This window comes from Haemaphysalis longicornis, unplaced genomic scaffold, assembly GCF_048455015.1.
Source record: "Haemaphysalis longicornis isolate Haplotype H1 unplaced genomic scaffold, Haemaphysalis longicornis Haplotype H1 scaffold_4, whole genome shotgun sequence".
Lineage (NCBI taxonomy): Eukaryota > Metazoa > Arthropoda > Arachnida > Ixodida > Ixodidae > Haemaphysalis > Haemaphysalis longicornis.
In genome coordinates this window covers 106126720-106151093 of record NW_027526361.1, presented here as the reverse complement: position 1 = coordinate 106151093, position 24374 = coordinate 106126720, and the positions used below count along the sequence as shown (strand labels likewise).

The 24374-nt window shown below is 47.0% G+C and overlaps 1 pseudogene across 1 annotated transcript in view; it reads right to left on the bottom strand.

Annotated features, from left to right (window-relative positions):
- Positions 1–12804, bottom strand: part of LOC144179911 (uncharacterized) — a 119484-nt pseudogene extending 106680 nt beyond the window's left edge. Inside the window, exons 1-3 of the transcript XR_013324337.1 lie at positions 12792–12804; positions 1557–2768; positions 833–900 (exon numbers count right to left, since the gene is read on the bottom strand). The product of XR_013324337.1 is annotated as an uncharacterized LOC144179911 (transcript). The remainder of the gene's footprint in view (positions 1–832; positions 901–1556; positions 2769–12791) is intronic.
- Between the last annotated feature and the right edge of the window lie 11570 nt (positions 12805–24374).

The window sequence follows — 24374 nt, the reverse complement described above, 5'->3', positions numbered from 1 at the left end:
AGAAAGTAGATAATCAGATTTATATTCTTTAAAAAAATAAAGAGATGTTGAGAAAAGGAAGGAAAATGGGTAATCTAAACGTCTTTTTTCCATTTATCCTATTTCTAAAGCGGGGGAACGGCGCTATCTTCACGTTTATCCCGATCGCGACAACAATGGAAGCCCGGTCATCGCCCACCACAACCTGCAAACTTGATACAGAATTCTATGTGACAAATTCCCAGACTAAGAGCTGGAAGCCTACCTATTCCGATTAGTAAAATGTGTTCTTCATTGCACCGCTCATTTCTCAAACAGACGGCTATTACTTTAATATTGCCGCGAACTATATACCCTCTGGTTTGTTTATTTGTGTGTTTTGTTGCCGGCGTCTGGCTGCGCCCACCTGTCTTATCTAAGTTAGAAGAGAAGCGCGCGATTCAGTCTTTTTCTTTTGTATGACGCGCAGGCTATCACTAGAATGGAACGGACGTCTTTGGTGGGCAACGTTCTAGATCTCATTCGACGGTTATTCGAAGGTTTAGTGCCGAAGGATAAATGGTCGCATGGCAAACACCACGGAATTCGATTCGCCGAAACTCGCCTGCTCACGTCACTTTGTTGACTGCTTCTTCGTCGCTTGTGTATTTTTTGAGTTCATAGCGGAGCACAAGTTCGCTCCAATAAGCTTTGTTCTTTGGAGCAAGAAAATGAAATTTGGAGAGCTCTGATTATTGTGTTTTAAACACTAAATTTAAAAAAATCCATTAAAAATTCAATTTTTATAACTGAGAAACGTGACATCAAAATTGTACAATACGTTTCTACAAAGAAGAGCTTGGAGATAACCTACCTGAAGCCGTCGATATCAACTCGGTAGAAATATCTTTCTTCAGTGGTCCTCCGGAACACTGATGCCAGCTGCAAAAAGCCCACCAAAACACAAGAATAGCTTATTTCTTAGTCTCATAGGGCGGCTTCTTTAAACTGAAGTTCAAATAAAGGTAACAATCGACAAAACTAAACAACCAGAGTTACTGCAAGGCTAAGGATCAATTTAACGTTCCTGGGGAACATGCGTCCAAGCATCAATTCGTGGCGTGGTTTTTATCTAAATCAGAAACGTGCCATGGCAGCAGGGTACTTAACTCAGTAGCACAGTCAATAGCACAACGCCTCAGCCACTGCATCACCGCAGACGGTTTAAAATTCCAACACGGCTGACCAACCAGCCAGAAAAGGCAAAACTGGTAATCCACGAAGTTTTTTTTTTTTACATATGTCACAGGATACACGAAAAACCTTAGGGTGCGATCTGGAGGCGCTTGGTGGACGAAAAGTACAATTTGTATACAAGTTCTCCGCTGTGCTAATGAAAACCGTGATACCATCATTAATTCTGCAGGAGGGATGGCTAATGGCAGTAGAGCGATTGGCAAAACTTAACTGTCGCAGGGTGCTCACAATACGCTTTGCACACGGCCAGTATTCAGCTGCTTTCCTCTGCGCTTGCGGAGGTATTCTTTCATTTTCTCGCCCCCATATGCAAGAAAAACATGAGAGTGTGGAGGACCCACCAGGCGGCGTGTGGTGTAGGCCAAGTAGCGGTACTCGTGCGTGTTGTGGTCTCCGAGCAGCGGCGACCACTCCCACCCGTCGATGATCTTGGCGATGCCAGCCACCCGAATCACGGGCGCCTCCACCTCGTTGGGCCCGGGCGTCGGGTCGGTCACGTTGAAGAAGGTCGTGCGCCACGTCGGCTGCGGGGGCCGCGAGGGTCGTCGGGTCACGTTCAGAAGGCGCGTGTAGGCGTCCAGGTCGAAGGGTGCGGACTCGTTGCCGAATGTGGGCTTCGGTCCGATGGGGAAGCCCTTGCGCACGGGCTTCCCAGTCGTGATGCGCATGCGCATACCACGCCCAGGTCGCGCAGTGGTCGCCTTGGTGTGCGATCGGGTTCGGGCGCGGTCGAAGATCTTCGTCAGGGGTCGGATGGTAGCCTTGGTTCCCAACGTCGTCCGGCGCGTGCTTCCGATGATTCCGAACGGGGCTCTCGTGCCTCCGCGGCCAATGTGAGGCTTCTGCGTCGTACCGCCAGAAGCGCCGGGCGTGGTCTTCCGCGTGGGCAAGTTGAGGCCCGCTCGGCCGTGGTGAGAGGACGCGTGTCCCTTGGCGATAGCGACTCTGGCGGTGCTTCCCGACGGTGCAACGGTAGTTTTTTCTGGTACGACCAACGTACACTCGGTGTTGCGAGGAGTTGGACGAAATCGGGCGAAAGACGGAGATGTGGTGACCAGTGCCGTCGGCGCCACTGTCATTGTTGGGGCTCGGACCAGTCAACGTGGAGTTCGAGTCATCCTCCGGAACAATGTTCGGTAGCACAGAGGGCCCTGACGCCTCCGGGGTGGCTTCGGGGAGCGACACGTTATCCTTAGTCATCATGAATGTCTGGTTCTCTTCGTCTGAGAAGGACACACTGACTACGACGGATATAGAAGAGTTCAAGCCCGACACGTTGATCGGGAAAGTTGGAAAGGTATGCAGCGTTACATTTTCCTCCCTCTCGTCCTCGTGCTCAAAGGTTGGTGGTGCGGAATGCTGGATTTGGTCCGCCATCTCCAGAACAAGACGTATATCCTGGTGAGTCTCTTTCGTCGAGTACTCGTGAAAATCTATCGTTTTCAAGTTTGTCGGCTTGTCCTCTTCGCTACCTCTTGTGGGTGACGGCTCAGTTTTCACAATATGAACGTCGCTTGCTTCAGTGTTCAAACTTGCTCTAGGAGAGACCGGAGCTTGAAGGTGTCACAGGTCTGATCGTAAGCGTTGTCTTCTCTGCGTCACTTACAGTCACATCAGCTTCCACCGATGGCCTGTGCGCCGGTGCTGCGTCAGGAGGTGCAGACGAGCCGTTCTTCGTGTCCGCGTATTCCTTTCGCTCTGGAATTGCGGTGATGCTCACTTCCTCCCCTTCTGATATGTTTGTCAAGGCTGCAAGGTCGAAAGCAGGGCGGTTCGGGAGAGCCGTCGAGGTGCTGTTGCCGGGCTTCTGAGGTCGAGGCAACGTCACCTCCTGCTCGACATTTGTTTCCGGAGACGCGCTCAAAGACGGCGTGGCTAGCAGCTTCCCAGGACGTTCCGTAAGATTCAGCAAGGCTTTTTCATTTACACGTTGTATCGTCGCTGCTGGCGACGGTTGCAGAAGCGTAGTCGCTCCGTGCGTAGCGGCGGACGGCCTAGTACTGGGATCATTCGACGAAGTTGCTCGTGCTGCCGAACTAGTGGAGGGAGTTGAAGAGCCAGTCAGTGGCGTGGTGACTGAAGAACTGCTTGTCTGCTTGGCGACAGCATTCCTTGTGGTTTTAAATGTGGCGTCTTGACTAGAGAAGTCTTCCAGTGATGGCTTATGACTAGCGGAGCTGCTTGCGCTAACAGTCGTGTTCTCGGGCGACGAGGTCTGAACGGTAGGTGTAGATGTTTGCGGAGGCTCGGTTACGACAGGAGCTGGAAATTCGGCGTAAGTGGCGTCTCGAGCCATGGAAGCGGCGGAGACGGACGCGTTTTGTCTTGACGGTACTAATGCGTCGGTCGACCCTTCGCTCGTGCTGTTGACGTCGCTAGTGTTTGCCATCGATTCTTGCTGCTGCGGAAGCTTATTCCCTTGGCTCGCAGCAGCCGATTCCCGTGAGGAAGTCCCTGTTAAAAGAAAGAAAAGCAAACGTCATGCATGAGTATGTACGTCACGTTATCTCAAAATACAGGACGATGTAATGTGCCAAATAATTGCACAAGAAAGAGGGACACGGACGGAGTGAAGATACACACACACACACAGCGCTGTCCTCACTTCGTCCGTGTCCCCTCTTTTATTGCGCATTTATTCGGCGTCATTATGGAGTACCTACCAACGCGCCCAGAATTCTACCCTTATGATGTAATGTAGTACGCCATACAATACATAGCGTGGCACAGTGCATCATAGCGCAAAAGAGCATGATAAAAGTACTACAACAAAGGACTCATGCACCGCTCATAGCTACAAACTCACAACCAAGGCCAAAGAGACCATTGATAAGTGACTGCCACAAAGGAATTTTACAGGTATCTTATGAGATTCCAAAAAACATAAAACATCCAGTACACCTAAGCGCTTCTTGTGACGACGTGAATGCGTAAGCGTTGGCGCGTAACAGTGCTCCTGCGTGTTCGGTGCCAAAAGGAGTAGAAGCGGGGCCTCAACAGCATTGAGTGCGGCTGTGCCACGCGGAGGGCGCCCTGGCTCACTGGTGACTGCTGCGCCTCTGGATAAGGCAGTGAAGGGAATTTGCGTTTTAAAGCGAAAGCTTTTTATTGCGACCTGCAAAAAACTAATGCAGTTTTCCCTAGACAGGTTGGTCGACCGAAAACCTCTGATACAATCTCTGGACGCACGAAACGTGCGTGCAACTAGCTTCCATTAGGCAAAACCCACTACTTCAAAATACCCAAAAATAAGCTGTTCTAGATAAGACTACACGCATAGATCATAAAGGTCAGACAAGTATACCTTTACCTCATAAATCGCTTATCATGATAGGTTTAGATCATCCGAATGCGTTTACTAATCGCGTGAAACATCGCCCCATGGGTTCCTTCTGCGTTTGCAATTTGTGACTTTAAAGGTTCTACGATCGATTGTACGCAGTTTCAGCGAAGTGTAGACACACTTTTAGCGAATGTTTTGTCGCACTTTTGACGCAGTTTTGATCTGAGATAGCTTTCGCACTTCTCTCAAGTTTCTTTAGTAAGGAATACCCCCCGCGGTGTCTCATTGGCTATGTTGCTGCGCTGCTGAGTACGAGGACACGGGTTTGATTCCCAATTGCAGCGGCCGCTTTTCTGATGGAGGCGAAAAGCAGGAACACCCGTATGTATGAGATTTCGGTGCACGTTAAGGTTCTCTAGGTGGTCAAAATTAATCCGGTGCCCTTCACTGCGGCGCGCCCCATCGCCTGCGTTGCATCGGTGCGTTAAGCGCTACAACTTATCTTTAATAAGGAATGGTAAAGTTCTTTATTTCTGAAGAGTGCGCTATCGTGTTTGTTTTGTTGCTTAGGCTGGTGCTAAGCGACCACGCGATGCATCGCAGCTAATGGAAGCTCATCTCTCGCGTTTAGAGAACGGCAATGCTGAGGTTTATGGACGCCCGCCTTCAGTGCGCCCCGTTCGGGCCGCTAGCTTCTCCCCGGAGAAAACGGCAAGGTACTATCCGGCTCTGCGCAGAAAAGTTGCAACAACGTATCATCCACAAAATATAATCAACGTCAGTAAACACGCAACAATCTGCTGAATTTGCGCCGGAAATAAATTATCATGTCAATCGATAGATTGCAACAGAAAGTATGCTGGAAAATTCCGATTTCTGGACGGTCCTTGTGTTTCCAAACGTACTTGTGTATATAGTTTTTTGAAAACAGTTATTCCGCTCCATCTCGTGTTACGGCATGCCGTGTATAACGGTGTGGAAGGGAGATGACCGGGTCACAGTGCTGGCGAAGCAGATATCCGAGGCCGAAACTGTTTCGCTCATCAGGACAAGGCGACAAGAAGGCGGAAAAACGCCCGGCTTTCTAAGTACTTCCGGCCACGTCCCTGGTCACTCGCGGAACTGTCGGAGCTGAAGTTGCCCCATGTGATCCTGAAGACACTCGCGAAACGTTTAATTCTACCCTCAAGCTTCGCGATGAAACAAAACACGTTGTTTTCTTCAACATTCGCAGCACATTTTGGCAAACCAGGGACTGAATTCACGAAGCTGTTCCCCCGTAAGATATCTTGAGCGCAGTGTATGATTGCCGAGTACCCTCGTTATCAGCTGTATTTGCGGGGTAACCAATTTTCTACGATCTCTTGCAAGCGAATAGCTGGGTATGTCAATTGTGAACCAGTTTGCTTATTTTTTTGTCGTTGTTTTCGTCAGTTTCTGGGCCTCCCGTTGACGTGGCCAGCTTTCTTGAAGTTTGATTCTGCGGACCACTAAATATTAGCGTGTTTTGTAATGCCTGAATCAGCAGTAGTTTGTGAACACCCAGACGTCCCATTATCTTCAACCATGGTTATGCAGTAACGTTCCTAGTATACACGTTGTATTTTTACTTCCCCGGAAACAACGAAACCGATGACTCTGGAATGAAGCGTACAGTTTCTGAAAGTAGAAAAGCAAGCAGTGCGGGCAGGTGCTTATAGTTTCATACAGATCCCTGCTACAATTGGAATTAAAAGTAACGGTTACTATGGCGGCGGAAGAATGTGGCAACTGTTGTCGTACTTGCTGACTCCAAAAAAAAAAAACAATATCAAATAAAGAATCGCTGCTGGGCCCAATTCATGATCAATCAAGCCGTAACTATCCATGCCAGAAACGACTTTAATAATTCATTTCGCGATAGGCGATTGCATGATGATAAACACTGACGTCCTTTCATGCTCACGCAGCGGCGAAATTCCTAGACGGATTCTTGATATGAAATACGGACACTTCACAGGATCGGTTTATTTAACCTGGAAGGAAATTAACGGCCACTCGCGGGGAATACTTTCCATGCGATGGAGCCACTATAGACTACGTATCCATTGAGCGACCGTTGGAAACGAGAACGGGTCGAGGCACTGGTGCAGAAAACTCGGTATTACCGTTGTTTCTTTATGACAGCGTCTTGTGTTTGAGTGTAAAAAGCGCGAAAAGACTATTTACAAGTTACTACTAGGAGTAATTCGGGTGGGAGAGGTCAATTTATTGACACAAGGGAGAAAGCTGTGTTGGCGCAATCCAGCCGCCACGATGTAGTTAACCAATGAAAAAAACGGCACAGTGATTGAGAACCGGAAACATCGTGTAATATACGTCTAACGCTTCAGTCCTCCGCCCGAACACTGGAGAGCGAGAACATTTTCGTTTAAAGAGGAACAACTCTTTCCGAGGTATATAAACACGTTCTCTAAACGTGTTAGTCATTGCGGATTTCCTGGCACAATAGCGAGATCACTGAGAATAGGAAAAGGGGACGACAGAAGTGAGAAGAAAGGGGGGATTGAGACGGTGTACGGGACAGAAGGAATTGCCTGTTAGCCGTGGCGAACTTCCATTCGAAATCGATACTTCTGCCCGGTGCGAAGCTCGGTTCCCATAGAGACGCAGGGCGAGCGTTTCCAAAACATTGTCTCGCGGGACGCTTATTTTTCTACGGTATCTCGCTTGCTACTATTTTCCTTTTTCTGGTCCTTATTTCGGTACGAAGATAATGATAGGTCGGAGAACACAATGGTAGCCCCAAGCGCGAGCTACGAGACGTAAATGGAAGACGAAAACGGAACAACGTTATCTCTTTTCGAGAGAGCGACCCGGCGCCCCGTGATATTTTGAAGTCTCCCCTGTGCGTTCACTAAACAAGGGAAGTAACCTTCCAGTAGTGAGTTTATATAAGGCGAGATCACAAGAAGAAAACGTTTTTCTTCTCCGACGTCTTTTGCCTGTTCTTATAAGCACAGCGTCGAACTGATGAGCCACACACGAAATAAGCAACTCATGCCTTTAACTGGGCAATACGCCAAACCCTTGTCTTTCTACTACTTCTACAGAAACCAATCTCATTTCCACCCGAATGCCGTATTATGTCTTCGCACTCGTCATCTTCATTTTGCACTACGAAAGACTGCTTCAGTTTGCCGCGGTTCTAGTTTAAAAGGGAAAAAGAGGACTAGGGTACAACACCGTGGTACTATCAAAAGGAGAATAAAATCGTAATGCATCTAAGATTTCGAATTCTTCTTTTTTAAATGTTTCTAGGGGTAGGAACAGGCAATTGTTTATGAGATGGCCTCTGTTATCGACCAAGGATCAAGGAGACTTTACACCACCAATTCCAATAATAAAACCCCTCAAACATTTCTTTTTTTTTTTCAGTCAGTTCCGTATCCCTGTCTGCTTGCAACAACAAATACTGTGGAGCAACCTGAACTGTATAGCTCATGTTTGAATGCAAGGTCTCATTGAGGAATACTAATAAAAAAAACAGACAATATTTATGTAGAACTAGATTGCAGTGGAGACAGCCAGTTTGTCCTGTGATGACCCCTTTCAGCAGTACCTGTGTGGACTGCATCCGTTCCCAATCGCCACGACTGACTAGCATCGGAGCAGAATGCAATCAGAGGAGAAACGATTAGAGCTTGTGGTTTATACGTCTTCTTCGACCGAGGTCCTTAGTCGACACTGGCTCTCAGTAAAGCGTTCTTTTCACAGCGACGCCCTTTATTACCGAAGTGCTCGCTTCTGACGAACAATATAACGCCATTTTGGCCGCCGTCATCACCTTTAACCTTCTTTGGTCCCACGGGAATCGCTGTCCAGCGTGGAATTATAGCTGGAGAAATTGTGGTATCGTTTAAGAAAGAGTTAAACATGCAAATATTACGTGTATAGCAATGTATTCAATTTGAACATTGGTGATTTTGTCGGCTTTTGTTGGCAAGACGCTAGAGCGCATGCGTATTTTAATTGCTCTCCGTCGCGATCGACGTCCCGTATGTTGTATCAAGCGGTGGAATGAGGAGGAGGGACGTTTTTTAACTTTTTCTCGTTTTCCCTCAAAATTCCTCCGTTTGTCCCTGGTACTTTACCCCTGCATTCCACGGTAAGGACATTTATCCACCTGTCTGTTGAACCATCTTCGTATATCTCCAACAACTTTCAGGTGGGGATATATTTGCTTCTTGAATATACTTTTACCTATTTAATATTTCAATTCCAATATTTTTATGCGATACTCCTCCACTTTCCTGGTGAAGCATAAGTAACCTCGCTCAACACACATTCCCTAGTAGTTGCGAGATATTATTCAGGGGTGGCGTGGTTTTCCTAGCCCAACACACGCAAGTACATTTAATTATTCGGGCTACACAATCGCTTATGACGTGAAGATCTTGATGAGCCATTTTAATAAATACTTAGGGAGCCGTTAACACGCCCCCACGTGATGTGCAGGCGTCCAGCTAGGCTTCGCGAACCTTTTCTTGTTGCGAGGCGTGAAGAAACGGAAAACGGAGCGCCTGTACGTTGAAGTTAGACAAGCGGGAGATGTCAGTATGGGTTGTGCACGCCCTGTTTAGGCTGAATCAGCGCAACACGGAAAGGCTTTCACGCGCCGACATCGCTCCTTGCTAGGGGGGCGTCGGGTCACCGCAGCACGAGAGCAATGTTCGCCCCGCTTGACAGGTCAACTGCGCTCCCACGACATGTCGCCGCCTGCAAATACTGTTTCTTCTTTTTCGACATTGCTCTGTCGTTGGCCTGCAACTTGAGATGTGTCCGACATGTATCCATGCAAGCATGCATATACGTATGTAATGCATGCAATGTGTATGTATACACACACATAAATGCATACAGTAACCCCTCGTTATAACAAACCCCTTTACTCGAAATATCGCTTTTTTTTTTAAATTCCTGCTGGTCCCAACCCAAACGCATCCATTTTTGGCCGCATTACTCGAAGTGCGCGAACAGGTTGACCAGCTTAGACCGAAGTGGAGAGCGGAGGCGTCGCCGAGCGGTGGCGACCCAGCGGCGAGTCAGGCTGTCATCGTGGCGGGGCAACACAAGCTGGTGTCTCCCCAGTGATTTTCACAAGCCACTCATGCTCGATTAGTGCTATTTGACTGTAAACAAACGGCCCAAATTCAATGTATGGTAGCTGAATTTTCTTCCTAGACATTGGTCAATGGCGTGGACGCGACGTTGTGTGAACACTCACACTCGAACCATAGAAATACAGTACCATCGACATCGCGACGCCGAAAAACTCTTGTTTTGCAAGCTTAAAGGCTTCACACATCGGGAAAAAATTCCCAGTGACGCGAAGAATCGGCATGTGCATTTCCTAATTCATAATTGTCTCAGCCACGGGAAGATCGACAACCTCAAGGAGCTCGCTTTACTGCAAACTATGGATCAGGATATCATTGAAACCACCCAGACGCGGTACCGCAAGGCTCTTATGCAGCGCGTGCGCACAGCGTATGACGCGAGTAAGAGGTACAACATTGATTTGCTCAATGCGATCCATTTTCTCAACTTTTCATGGAAGGAACTCGCACCTTCAAAGGTCGCCAACTGCTTTGCGCACGCCGGCTTTTTCCGCACGGTTGTCAGGGACCCTGGTGATGACCAGTGTAACGATGATCGGACTGGCAGCGATCTACACGAGGCTGTTCATAAAATTGCTGGCCAAGAGGTAGAAGGTGACTTCGAGACGTTTGCGTTGGCTGAGGCTGCAGCTCCCGAGGTCGCACCAGCGACGGATGCGGAGATAATTTATACTTGGTGGCCCCGACGAGGACGAAGAGCCACGTGAAGTGACAACTATGGTGCAGACGCGGGAGTTCCTACGCGTGCAGTGACATAAAGTTGAATGCATGGGCGCCGACCACTGCCTCACGCAGTGCTTGGTCAAATTGGAGCAGGGGTTGCTCGCGCCCGGCAAGAACATTAAACAGCCAAAACTCACCGCCATTTTTCCCCTGAACAGGAACTGTGCTTCACTAAATATATTTAGTTTCGGTTCGTCGCAATTGTGGCGCAATTAAAGATCCACTTTTTAGTTTTCTCGATTGGTCGCTTATATCGAAATACCGGTTATAACAACATTTTTCGCCGTCCCGTTGATTTCGTTATAACGAGGGTTTACTGTATATGCATTTATGTATGTGTATATGTGTGTGCACGTATATATCTATGTATGTATGTATGTATGTATGTATGTATGTATGTATGTATGTATGTATGTATGTATGTATGTATGTATGTATGTGTTAGTATGTATGTCTGTATGCATCTATTCGATTTATTGATTGTAGTGTATAATGCGCCGACGCAACGCTGGCGATGAGGCGCGCCACAGTGGAGGGCTCCGGATTAATTTTCAGCACCTGGGGATCTTTAAAGTGCGCCGAAAAGTCGTACACACGGGCGTTTTTGCTTTTCGCCTCCATCAGAAAAGGAATCCAACCCGCGATCTAGTGCTCAGCAGCGCAACGCCTTAGCCATTGAGCCACCGCGGCGGGTGTATGCATCTACTCATGCATGCATGTATGTGTGCATATAAGTATGTATGTATGTATGTATGTATGTATGTATGTATGTATGTATGTATGTATGTATGTATGTATGTATGTATGTATGTATGTATGTATGTATGTATGTATGTATGTGTGTGTAAGTATTTGTTGTGTGTATGTATGAATGCATGCATGTGTGTGTTTATTTAGTTATCTATGTATTTATGTGTTCATGTATGCATGCACGTATGAATGTGCGTACGTATGGGCACATGCATGCGCGCGCATCTATGTATGCATGCATCTGTATACATACAGTCAAGGACAAATGAAACGTGATGGTGAAAATATTATTATTATTTATTATTTATTATTTATTTATGTATGAACAAAAACACACAATGAACCCGAACACACAAATAGCTCGGTTTATTCCCGTGCAGGTCCAATTGACGCGTGTATTTATTACAGAGTCAAGATTTGGAAATCTGGCTCCCCAAATATACCAATAGCAAGCCATTATTTAGCTTACAGGAACAGGATTTTTCAATTTTGGGTGTTCTCGTTCATATTTTCGTGTTCCCATTTCATTTGTGCATGACTATACGTATGTGCGCATGCGCGGGGGCATGCATGTATGCATATTTGCATTTGCGTATGTACGTATCTGCATATGCAACCATGCACGTATGTTTGCATGTGTGTGTGTGTGTGTGTGTGTGTGTGTGTGTATGATGCACGCATGCTCGTACGTTTGTGCATACGCCCGCATGTACGGATGCATGCATGCATGTATGTATGTAAGTACGCCAGTGCAGGGGATACTAATGAACACGAACGGAGTGCACGGCCTTCGATCCACTCATGCGCAGGTTTGTCAGGTGTTGGAGAATACGGCCTACCACTGCCAAATCAAACTACTGCTCAGCGAAGTGAGGCTTAGCTGCAGCTCTGACACCGTTGCTACGCTTAACGAACTTCGGCCTACAGCATGCATTACTCCAAACGTGTTCTTTACTGACACAAGTTTAAGTTGTATTTGAGGTAGGAGAAAAAAACAACCATACCCTTGCGCTCCACTTCACATCCCCCTTGTACATAAAGTGGCATCAGCATGGCAGCATGCATGTGCGGCTCTTATCAATAACGACAAGCCAGTCCTGTCTAGAACAGCATACAAAACGGACGCTTTCAGACGCGAAAGGTTGGGCCCACAAGTTGCTTATTTCTCAGCTGCTCCATGCTGTTGACCAACGCAACAAAAGGCATATATAATGAGGTTTAACACGCTGACACTTCACAGGCGATTCTGACCACCTGGAGTTCTTATACGTGCACCCAAATCTCGTACAAACGGGCGTTCTGGACACGAAAACCGAGCTACCGCTCAGCAAACGTGGCTCAACCGTGTTCAACCACAATTGATCTAGTTTTTTTTATTTTCACATTTAACGCAACTGCAAACAAACAAAACGATACGTACCACTTGCCAGCGTTTTTAGGCCTATTATAGCTCTCTGGCACTTGCTAAGCAATTGGTCGGAAGTCTCTACTGCATAAAACCAGTGTGCGTATGGCAGCGATGAGACTCGCTGCGGTGTCGTGCGGGTGACCTTAGCAAGGCGTCAACAGGGACTTCGTTTTAAGGCATTCTGCGTCGCCGAACAGCGATATAGACACTTTATTCCATCTTCTCCCTGATCAGCAACAAACTGCTGACTTACTTGTGAGATACATTGCATCCGAAAAAAAAATATACTTCTTTGTGAACGGAAATCTGGTGCGGTTCTCGTGGGCAACGGTCATCAAAACTTTTACACAAATCTCTTAGATTTATCGTGGGGTTCTGGCCTAAAACGTAATCAGTGTGTGCCATAGTATTGCGGCGCTGGGAGAGTAGTGGCGCCAATCTTTCAAGTCGCGCTGGGAAACACCCCACGCAATGAATAACTTTCTGTTCTTCCCTTTGCCCCGAACTTGTGAATTCCATTATTTATTTTACATTTGCTTTAAAAAACAAGGATAAGGCCTCCCTATGGACCTCTTTTAAATATACATGACCAGCTAGACTAAGGCGTTTATGGGAGCGAAATACGTGCGCATACGTTACGCAAATATGCGCATGGTTAATGAGAGGAGAGTTCGGACTTGACCTAAAAATGCGTTTAGAATAAACAGGATCTTCTAAAAAGGGGAAGAGAAGATGACGGCAAGAGAACAGCGGCAAACTTTTACCTCCCTCAATTTGGTTCGCGCTGAAGACTAAGTCACTTACAGCTTAGTTGACTCCCTTAAGGCCTCTATGCATTTTGCTTGTCTAAAGTCTTCCACGAAGAAGAGGGTTGCATAAATTTGTGGCCCTACAGAGGCGGGAAAGTTAGAGAAAGAGAGAAAGAGAAAGGCAATCATTTCCTCGCCTCTTTATCGCCCAGTGGTAGTCGTAAATCTGTCGTTTATTACGCACGTCAGACAACTTCGGTATAAGCGACCAAGTTAGTGGGAAATGGGAAAAAAGAAGAAAAGTTGTAGCAAAATGGCCGACGAAGTTAGGTGGTTGGAGGGCCATTACAGTGCATGCATAAATCAGTCACTGTTCAAAACGAGCAACCCCCTCTCTTCTATTCCCGACAACAACAGCCCTAGTGCGATTCTCGGGCCGCACCTCGCGAGAAGTGAATTTAGGTGCGCTTTTCGACTGAACTGCCTCCGGGCGATTTGTATCCATTAGGAGGTGAAGGGAGAGAAGGGGCAGGGGAATCTCATCTTCCTCCCCAAATTAGATTCTCCGAGCAGCCATTGTTACTTTATGGCTTAAGCCTCCTCACCCTCGCCCTCTTCCCGCTCTTTTTCCATCCAACTCTGATCTCCCCATCGCAACGGGAACAATGGCAGTTGGTGGTGCGTGGTAGCAATTTGTCACGATTATGCCACCGCAGAGCCACCGTTTGCGCCTCGCATTGCGCGAGCCACCGTGGCGTCGACGGGAGAAGACATGAACCAGGGTCCCGCATCTTTCTTTACACCGGTGACGGGGCTGCCGCTTTTTTTCCTAGAAGGCCATTCTCGCTTTCCACGACCAATGTTTTACTCCCAATCGGACAATTTTTGGAGTCGCAGCTTTCGTTGATTTGTAGGAAGGAGCCGTGGGCTGAGTAGATGGATGCGGTTGCGTAGGCCCTTCCGGAACTTCAATCGGCAAAGACATGTGACCACCCAGGCACGCACTCATGTTCGATTTCGAGCCACACTCACCCGTATGATTTGGGCTTGTGATCTACAGCCACGAACTCAACTAGTACACTTATTCGTTACCAGTGCGGAGCAGCGGGAGGCCATTTAGCTTAGCTCGACACCGAAATCCAGATCAAGGTCGTTCAACTGGCCGAAGATGCCCCTGGCGCCCAAGTGCTGCAGGCCGCCATCTGAGAAGGAGGAATGCAGGAAGGCTCCCACTTCCCCTTCCCCCTTTCACCCAGTTTTGGGCAAAATAAAGCTACTATTATTATTACCATCATCATCTGATGTGGCGCGTGGCAACACTGACGCTCAAGGCCACGCAAGGCTGATGATGGTAGGTGGTGTGTGCCTATGATAGTAGCACTGAAGGCGCATGATGTTGACACCTTTACAATATCACTGCTTCGGTTAATCATTAAAATAGGCTGGGCGGACCCGCCATTGCGCTCTGTGTGCTCTGTGAGAGAAGACATACGGCATGTCTTGTGTTACTGCCCGCAGCATACAACTCAACGCGAAACAGAAACAACTCTTGGGCGACTGCTACGCCGAAACTCTTTAGAGCTGCATCCCTTCCTTGGTCCGTGGCAAAACCACGCTGACGCGGCGCGAGGGACAATGGCTATCTTAACTTTTTTTGTCTGACTCGGGATTAATCGAGGTTCCTTAACCTTGGGATCCTCAGATTTTTTTCTCCTAGTGTTGTAATTTTTTTTCTACGTTCTTAACTGATTTTATTTTCTGCTCCCTTTAATTCATTGTTGCTGCGTACTTCTGCCCCTTTTCTTTTATTCGCCTCACTGTGCTTACCCCAATCTGAAGTAGCAAGCCCCCCGCCGTTTGTGGGGCTTACGTCTTCAGTATTCATTAAAGCTTTCTCTCTCTCTCTCTCTCTCTCTCTCTCTCTCTCTCTCTCTCTCTCTCTCTCTCTCTCTCTCTCTCTCTCTCTCTCTCTCTCTCTCTCTCTCTCTCTCTCTCTCTCTCTCTCTCTCTCTCTCTCTCTATCTCTACAATCGGTTGGTTGTATTTGACGAGAAAAGTCGAATGAACTGCTCGCTTTAGTTGGCGGAAGAGAATAACTCGGGTTTGGTCTCCTGTTTTGCAACTTCTTGCTTGACGCCTCCCACTGGGCGGGTGCCCTAATAACGTGACTCCGACCAATAAATTATATTCATCATCATTATCATCGGACCTTGTACTACCATAAGTGGACATATGGGATGAGCCAAATGTATATGTTTGTTGGGATGCATGCTTTATGCAGGAGCGAGAGGGTGTGGGCGAAGACGTGTAATTAGAAAAGGGAGTGAGAATTAAAGCAATTGAAATCAGAACTTCATACACCTAAGTGCCGAGCTAAAGGAAGCATGCAACCTCATACTATCTTTAATCAGCAACTTGAATTCTATCGAAGAATAGAAACATTGAAGCTAGCAGTCACCGAGAACTTTCTGCCTTAGAACTGCGCAGCCCCTTATCCCATTTTCTCAACCCAATATCACAAACTCACAAGTGTAGTGGCTGCAACAGACCATTAAAGGGTGCCGAGAATATAAAACCGCTGTTCAAGCACAGAGAACCGCTCCACAAAACCACGCTAGAAATGCTCACATATTGATGCAAGTTTAATCAGGGTACCAATATCATAAGAGATGCATAGTTTTGCGTCCTTTTGAGCTCCATATTCACGAGAATATTGGTTGGCTATAAACACAGGTAAGCCTAACAGCCATGTAAGCGTGAAAAAATAAAGCATCACTCGAATACTGAGAACCACTGAGGCCAGGTTCTGTGACGACCACGGGCGGACCTTTTTCTACCAGCGCCATAAGCGAATCTTAATTGTTTGATGCCAGTTATGGGGAGTTTTTCGTAGTTTTGGACTAAACTTTGTGGGCAAAATATGAACCTATACTCGAACAAATATTGTGTTTCTGCATGAAAATGCACGTGTGTACGCGAGTGATTGTGCCTGTGTTTCCGAAGTGCCCGCTTCTTTCTCAAAGATGAATGGCCGCGGTTTTTAGCACATGGAACACAAATGGACGACGATTAAATTCCAATTAGGCGAAAAGTGTGAGCTGAGATTGAATAAGTGATCCGTATAAACGACGAACGGACACCTTACGGCGGGACACGTAGTCAGGGTAGACACTGAAACCGAGCGTAAGCGGTGTGGAAACAAAAATCGCTCTAAAAGAACAGATCAGATGGGCAGGCGGAATCAGGGTATGTAGGAGGCTGCTGCATACATGGCTGCACTGGTCTTCTAAATATTTTTGACAGGAATAAAGCTTAAGCTGTACCCGTTCTTAAGCTCGCGTGTTCCTTCTACGGCGCGGTAGTTCTATGTAAAGACGTTTCTGCTGAAGTATATAATTTAGTGCCACTCAGGAGAATTCATAAGAAAAGGGAAACATGAAATTTCCATTTAGCTCAAATCGCTCTTTCAGATCACTCAATTCTTGTAATCCCCCACCCCATTGTGCGAAGATATTAAAGAACAGCCAGTGTCCTGTGGTTGCTTTTCACGCTGCGTCCAACACATACAGCTAGCTGTCTGGAGCAGTTCTAGCGTCGGCTTTCGTAGCGCAAATGAATGTTCGACGACGCTGCTAACGATATCCGATGCAGCACAGGCCTACCTAGCGTGCAGAAGCATCGTGTGCTGAAGACCAGACAGAGCGCTGCTTAGCGTACTTAGGGACGGCTCGTATCCGCAGGCGATGCACTAATTGGGCAAATACTGCGAGACAAGGCAGTAGGTGAAGCCAAGAGGACGAATTTCCCCCTTCCATTTCATCAGTTAAAGCTAAGCCACAAAGCAGTATCCTTTTCATAGCTGGATGTTCAATACTTGATTTCGTTTCAACACTTCAACTCATAATTCCAAGACCTACGTAGCTTTGGTAGGCCTTACTTTTTCCGATTTCAAAAACAAAACAAACGACACCATCATCATCATTCAGCTCACTTTTAAACGCGGCCGTCAGAGCACTTGGAAAATAAATCTACGCATAAATAATGACTTGAGCGCTAATAATCAAATCACTCAATGAAGATTTTTAATCCGTTCTGCACTGGTGTTATCATTTGACGACAGCACACAAAATATCCTATAGCACCTTAGGAACAAAACGAAAACTGCTAGTTTTTTGGTCGAAGGTTCTTCACGCATGCCCCTTGCGATCGACATCACCAGTGTTCTGATTTCTCGGGACTGAACGATATGATAAAGAAAAAGAGTGTCGAGTAGACACAGGGTATGACGACGGGGTGGATAGGAAAACTGAAATCCCAGTTTGTCAAGATGTCTACAGGTTTTTAAATCCTTGTAGTACCAGCTGTATTTTTCTATAAGCTCACAGCGTCATAGCTTTTCAGGCAAAAATGAAAATTGGCATTTTACCTGCATTAAATTCCTAATTAATTTTTGGGCCTGGAATAATAAATACTTGCACTATCAACGTAATTTCTTACTTCTACTCTCCTAATGTGCAAAACGGTGCAAAATATGCAAAAAAAACAATTTTCGCACAAAATAAAATTCTAGGTCTGAAAGGGTTACTTCTGTACTGGCTCACTTGAGGTCTCTATCTCGCGCAACTTCAAACCACATATAATACACAGCCATGCGAGTTATCCTCCCTTTGCACAACAGCCCCGTCATCGACAACAACAAAAAAAAAAAAACGCAAGCCGGAGTTTCCTCAACCGGCTTTTCTCTCATGTACCCTTTTGGAACTTCAAAGCTTTCTAACTATTAAAAGACGAGGAGAAAAAGTTACGACCACTGATCCCTCATCGCGGCAAGCGAACTATTTTCTCGGATGTCAGAAGCCCGGTTGACCACTCCGCATTGCACCACCAGCGTTGGTTCCGTTCGCGCTTTGCGTTATGCCGTCCGTCGGTGCAATGACTCTTGACTCTGCATCTACGTTAAAAGTAACGTCGCCAGCTTGATGTCAAGCAACGATGCCATTTTTCACTCGAACCGCTTTCGTGCGTCAGAGGTTATGTACAGCCACATAGTGTCGACTCAATTGACGCCAACGCAGCAATTCTTTTTCCAGCCGGTCGTGTTTTTTTCTGTTTTGTCTTCTCCCTAGATGCCTTTCTTTCCCCATGCTTACAGCTGCACCTCCCTCCCCCCCTCCTCGCAAAAAAAAGTTATCCTAGCACAAAATATCGCAGAAGCACTCACTTAGTCGCCAGTGTAAACTAACAGGAAGTGAAACATTGCGACTCCCGATGCTAGATAAAGCCTACCAATACACAAAGAAAGATAGCATAAGCACGGCAAGAGTTCACTGGCTGTAGCAAGAAAAAGAAAACCCATCTCCAAAATCCGGATAAGCCGCCTATCTAGAGACCGCGAAGTTGCCCTGCGCCACAGCCCAGAAAACCAACGGTACAAAATTGTAGGTGTGGGCAGAATTGAAAACTGAAAAAAAAAACAGCCCATGAAGTATGTATGAAGGAGTCGAATAGCTAGCTGTGTTGCCCAGCAACGTATGCAGCACGGATCAAAATACACCACCATCTGTGGGAAAATGCCTGCGCCACTACCGGCCTTTGAGCGCTCCGCGCGTCTACTGTTGCAACTTTTTTTTTTTTCTCGGAGGAGGAGATACCGTACAATGCCCATAAAGAAACGAAGTCTGCTGTGTAGAGGAGGAAAACAGCGCGATCGAGCCGCTGCCTGTCAAGAAGAAGAGGTCATCGCTTCAAAAGTGTTTTTCCCGGGACTTGCTATGCAAAACGGCTGAAAGGCTCGACTCGAATAAATAAACACCCAAAGTTATAAGATATCTACGAAACATAAACCCGAGTCCTAACAATCTCGAGTTTGAGCAGTCAAGCCGTGGCTTCGTTGACGACGTTCTAGCTGTAGGGAAGAGGTTGGAACGATCAGTGTATTCTCGACCACTCAACGTCACAACGTCCCCCAAACGCGTTCCGAACACAGGGGAAAACACATGCAGGCCGTAACGCCCTGCGCTGAAAAACAACCTTCTACGCGTGCGCATGGGAAGCTCATACAACAAAATGCATGTAACCCGCTCTTGCTGTCTCTGTGAGGAGAGGGCCGAGGGGTGAGAGTGAACGATAGTATGGAGGGGACATGTGAAGTGCAAAATTAATCTGCCGCTTCTCGGAAGCTAGACAGTTGCTTTTGAAGGAGCTAACTGAGCGTATGGGGTTGAACCTATTGGTTCCACTTATCTTATCCATTAAGGCAACCAATTTGGGGTACGCCAACAGGAACAGAAAATAACTGCATTCAAGCCTACGTTTCTGCTACACGCCGGCTGAATTGCTAAAAAGAACACATAACTAATTTGTAATTGTGGTTTTAATCATAGCGAACTTTTGTTTCACGGCGTCATTTTTTTTCTAGAAATAAATTAGTATCTTCAAGTACTATCGAAGTACAATCAGTGAATTAGCCCTGGCCAATCCCTCCTTGTGGGCAAGTTCCGAGAACATTTTAGGCATCATCATCCCCACTAATTAATAAATTAATCCGCGGAGCATCCAATACTGCACGCCTCATAGCCGAAGTGTAGCTTCGGCATGTTTAACAGCAGAATAGGAATTTTTGTAACGCAAGGAAAAACTCCGAAGTGCTCCATGGGTGAGTGTCTGTGAGTGTCTGGGAAGAGTTAAAGGAATGAAATGCCGCTTTGTCATCACTAACAAAATTCTTCAAACAGCCAAATGACCCTCTGCCTTACAAATTCTTACTGCTTTCCAGTAGGACTCTGACAACCTCGAAAACGAGATCCCAGAATCCCTTTTCCCTCATGCCAAATTCGCCGCCCGCCCCCATGGAAACGCCCAAGCTCAAATCCCTGAATTCAGAACTATGGGCCCATATAGGCTGGGAGAACATTATGACGCGGTTATACAGGGCAAAGGAGATTAAGCTCCGGGACATGACGATGTCGCTTGAAGGATGTTACTAAACCTGCCGGAACAAAATTAGGCACATCTGCTAAAACCATAAACGAGCAGTGGGCACATGGAATTGTTTTCAATCACACGTGCCTTCAATTATCAGTCCGGTACCTAACAAGAGTCGCCAATATCATCCGTTTAAATTCAATTCCTTATTTGTTTTGTTTAGAAAACGGAATCGCGTAGAAACGTTTTACAACGTTTTTGCCTTTCAAGATAGCGCCAACACCTTTCCAAAGTCCTGGTATATAATAACCTAGAAAAGCGGGAAACACCAATCCATATAATATCTCTTCAAAAAAAAAAAAAAAAAAACACGTCCGAGATTTTCAGGTTCACATAATAAACAAAAAAAGACACCCGAATTTAAAGCACAAAATGAAACCCCAGACTCGAATAATTACTTCCATTTCTGCTATGGTACGATGAACCCAGGCTCAACCTGTTTGAATGTTGGCCCACATCTGCGGGAGTTTGGGATAAGTTCACTCTTTGTATGTTGCATTCATCGAAAGGAAACATTGCCTTCGCCTACACATTTGTCATATGTTGATGCGAACAGACATTTCGGTAATCGGGCACACATGCCCGCATCGTCTTGGCTGCAAATAACCCGGAACAAAGTGGACCCAATTACAGTGTATTTATTCCGAAGCCACCGCTTTCAACTTGTCCGGCCTTCGCGTCTAGCCTCTGCGATGCTCTGACGCACCATTGATTCTATTTTCGCTTTGTTTAATTCTTTCCAAGGAAGATGCACGCACAAAACGTGCGGGCATGTGTGTGTTTGTGTGTGTGTGTGTGTGAAACGAGGTAATCAGTATGCATGGGTTGTCGAGGCGTGACCGGTCAGGCGCAACTTTCGCGGCGCTTCAGGCCGAGTGGCTTAATGTGCCGAAACTGCGCTTTCGTCGTCGGCCATGCACCAGTGTCACACTGATCATTTTTCAACCCTTTGACCCGTTTTTCACGCATTTTTGGACCGGCAAAGATAACCTCCTTTTGAAAAGAAAATAAAGAAGAAAGACAGTTTCTGTAATTCTATAAAACTATTACTACCCGCCAGCTTTCTCACTCAAAGGGCTGCGCGCTCTGTAACTTCGTTTTATAAATGTTGCTGAAAAATGGCATTTTGCATAGACCAAAGTTCCATCTTGGATATTACATCTCTAAGCAGTTTTAGGAAAATCTATTCTAAATAGTTCTTTTTCTGGAATTCTCTGCCGAACGTTGCTGCCTTTAGATTTAAAACTGATAGTGTCCAAGGATGTGAGACTTGGTAGAGCGACGTGCTAAACTTGAAAGTACGCCCAAAGGAAGCACTCGTCATGCGTTTTAGCTGTGCGGCAACACTTTGCATTCACGTAATACCCACAGAACTTATATAGATAGGTTGCCGCGTTTAACGCGCCGACACAACGCAGGTGATGAGGCGCGCCGCAGTGGAGGGCTCCGGATTAATTTTGACCACCTGGGGATATTTAACGCACGCCGAAATCGCGTACACACGGGCGTTTTTGCTTTTCGCCTCCATCAGAAAAGCGGCCGCCGCGGCCGGGAATCGAACCCGCGTCCTCGTTCTCAGCAGCACAACGCCTTAGCCAGTGAGCCGCAGCGGCGAATACCTAGAGAACTTCCCGGGTAATCGCACCGGAAAGTGTCACTGAACGTGAAGCAGCACCTGGCGACGGTCGCGAGTGTGGCGGCCACATTCAATAACTCTCGCGCCAACAAAGCCAACGTATGGCTTTCAATTCAAATTGCGGCTTTACGCTTTCAAGCTAGAGCTAGCTGGCCTCAACTGCCGCGACTCAAAGCATTCAAACCCACAACGTCGTGGTCAGTCTGCAGCAGAAAGCCTTGGGCCCTGTCGTTACAACGGGTACAAAGTTACAATGTCACCAATCCCCCCTCCCGCTAAAAAAAGATTCGAGCTCTATCTACCCCTGGTTGGGGAAGTGGCAATGCTTCAGCCGACCACAGTGCAATGGCTGACCTCCGCTTGAGACACCGTCCATCTTGACAAAAAAATGTCCCTAAAGATTATAATGACAGCCACATGGCTCTCTGTGACTGAAGATCACGTTTTGAATGGAGGTGATGCGGGAAGTAAGTTAACCTGCACTGGTAATTGAAGCTCCGTTAACATAGATATATCGATCTCAGGGGCATCATTTGTCTATTGATGCTGGAAATGCGAAATAAAGGAGTACGACTAACACCCCATCGTACAGTTTCGTGCATATCTGGCAGAAAACAACGAACACCTCACTTTTCCTTCCTGCCTGCCTTTTGCTCTTCCGGGGCTATCCGCTTCGCCTTCGTACTTTCCTACTTCACCTGTCTACTGCTCAGCCTACACTCGAGAATGGTACACCCCGGTAAATGTATGTTCTCTCATAAAAGGCACTCCTCGCAATTTACATCTCTGACCAAACAAAAGTACAAAATGAGCCCCTCCACTTTCGGTAGTACCGTATACGACCTGTCTACGTGATCCCACTGATCGGACCAGCCTGCGCCACACGCTATTCTTGATTTTCCGCATTCTCCGCTGAGAAACCACGCAGGTGGAAGAGGAGAAGCAGGAGCAAGAAACAGGGGAAGATGCTGCGCTCACCACTTCTAACTCCCCCCACGTTCACCATCCAGTCCTGTCGCATTGCAGGGAACCTTCAAGGCTGGCGAGAATTGCGGAGTTTCATGAGCGTCGACGGTATAAATCAGCCAGACCGTGTACGGTGGAAGTCGGCGGACCACAAGCGACGAACCGCACGAAACAGCATAGGCTGTCCGTATAACTGTTGTGGCTGTTTTTGTCTTATCGGTACTAACTGTACCCACAGCATGTAAACAAAAAAATTCAGGGAAGCTTGCACTCACGCGCAAGACTTGAATGGCGGAGCTGTTGTAGGTGAGCATTGCCGGACACGTAGCTACGTTTCAGTATCATTGCTTATTTGCATGGGTGCGGTGCTGGTAGTCGTCATCATATGCATCGAAGAGGACGTCGACATCCTTGCGGCGAGTAGCGGATGCAAAGTCATCCTCAGCATTGTAGGCTTTCTCAAGCTCTTCATTGCCGACTCGAGGCAGCAGTGGCGGGATCTGCAAGTCTTCTTGGGAAGGATTGGCACACTCGTAGCCATGTCTACAATTGTCCGTAATGGCTTCTAGAAAATGCAGCGGCCCCAGTGACCTCTTCAAAGCAGCGTGTCTCTTCGTCTTTAGTATTAGCGCTTAAGATTTTTTTTACACGCGGGGTTGGCCTTGACAACAGCGCTGAAGTTTTTCTTTTTCGCTTGCCAGAGCCACTGCGCGAGCCGGGGTCTCGGCGGTCGTCGCGACGCACGCGCTCACTAGCGCCCGCCTTTTCTCGCTCCCCGGGGCTTTTGCCATTAATTTTCCTGCGCGTGCCCGGGACGCTCGGCGGTCGCTGCAAGGCACGCGCTCACGAGCGCTCTGCATTTTCTTTGTATTTTTCTTCCTGCGACGGCGATCTTACGGCTTGCAAAACTGCTCTGCAGTTAAAAAACGCGGTTCTTGTAAGTACCCATAAACGCCGCCCAAGCGGACCTTGACAATGCACAAAGCGTGTGTCAGCATAGAGAGAAAAAAAGCGCAGTTCACGAAGGGTGGCTCTCGACAATGCGTTGTACGTTCCGTAGGAGAGGTTACCTCAATTAAGCCCACAAATCAACCTGCTCAGATCGTGCCTAACAGACGCATCCCGTACGAATAAGGGCGATAAAGCAGGAGTCGGTAAAAAAAGCGTTCTGAAAAGAGTCATTGCAAAATAAAAACTAGTGTTGCACGGTTAGATTGCAGTGCCATCAAGCACACACAAAAAAAAAAGCAGCACGCTCGAGGAGAGTACGCGAACTTAGATCACGAACCGAAACACAAAAATAAGTAGTGAAACACAACCGGCATCCGAGAGGAAAGCCGGTCTAGAAGGCTTTACTCACGTTGTCGGCCTAATTTCATTAGCCAGGCCGCCCAAATTAACCGATCCTAAATGCGGACAGTCGAAATCACTTTCTTTCTCTTCTTTTCTCACGCGTCGTTAGAAAGTTCTCATCTTACACGAGCTCAAAATTTTTTCCCGT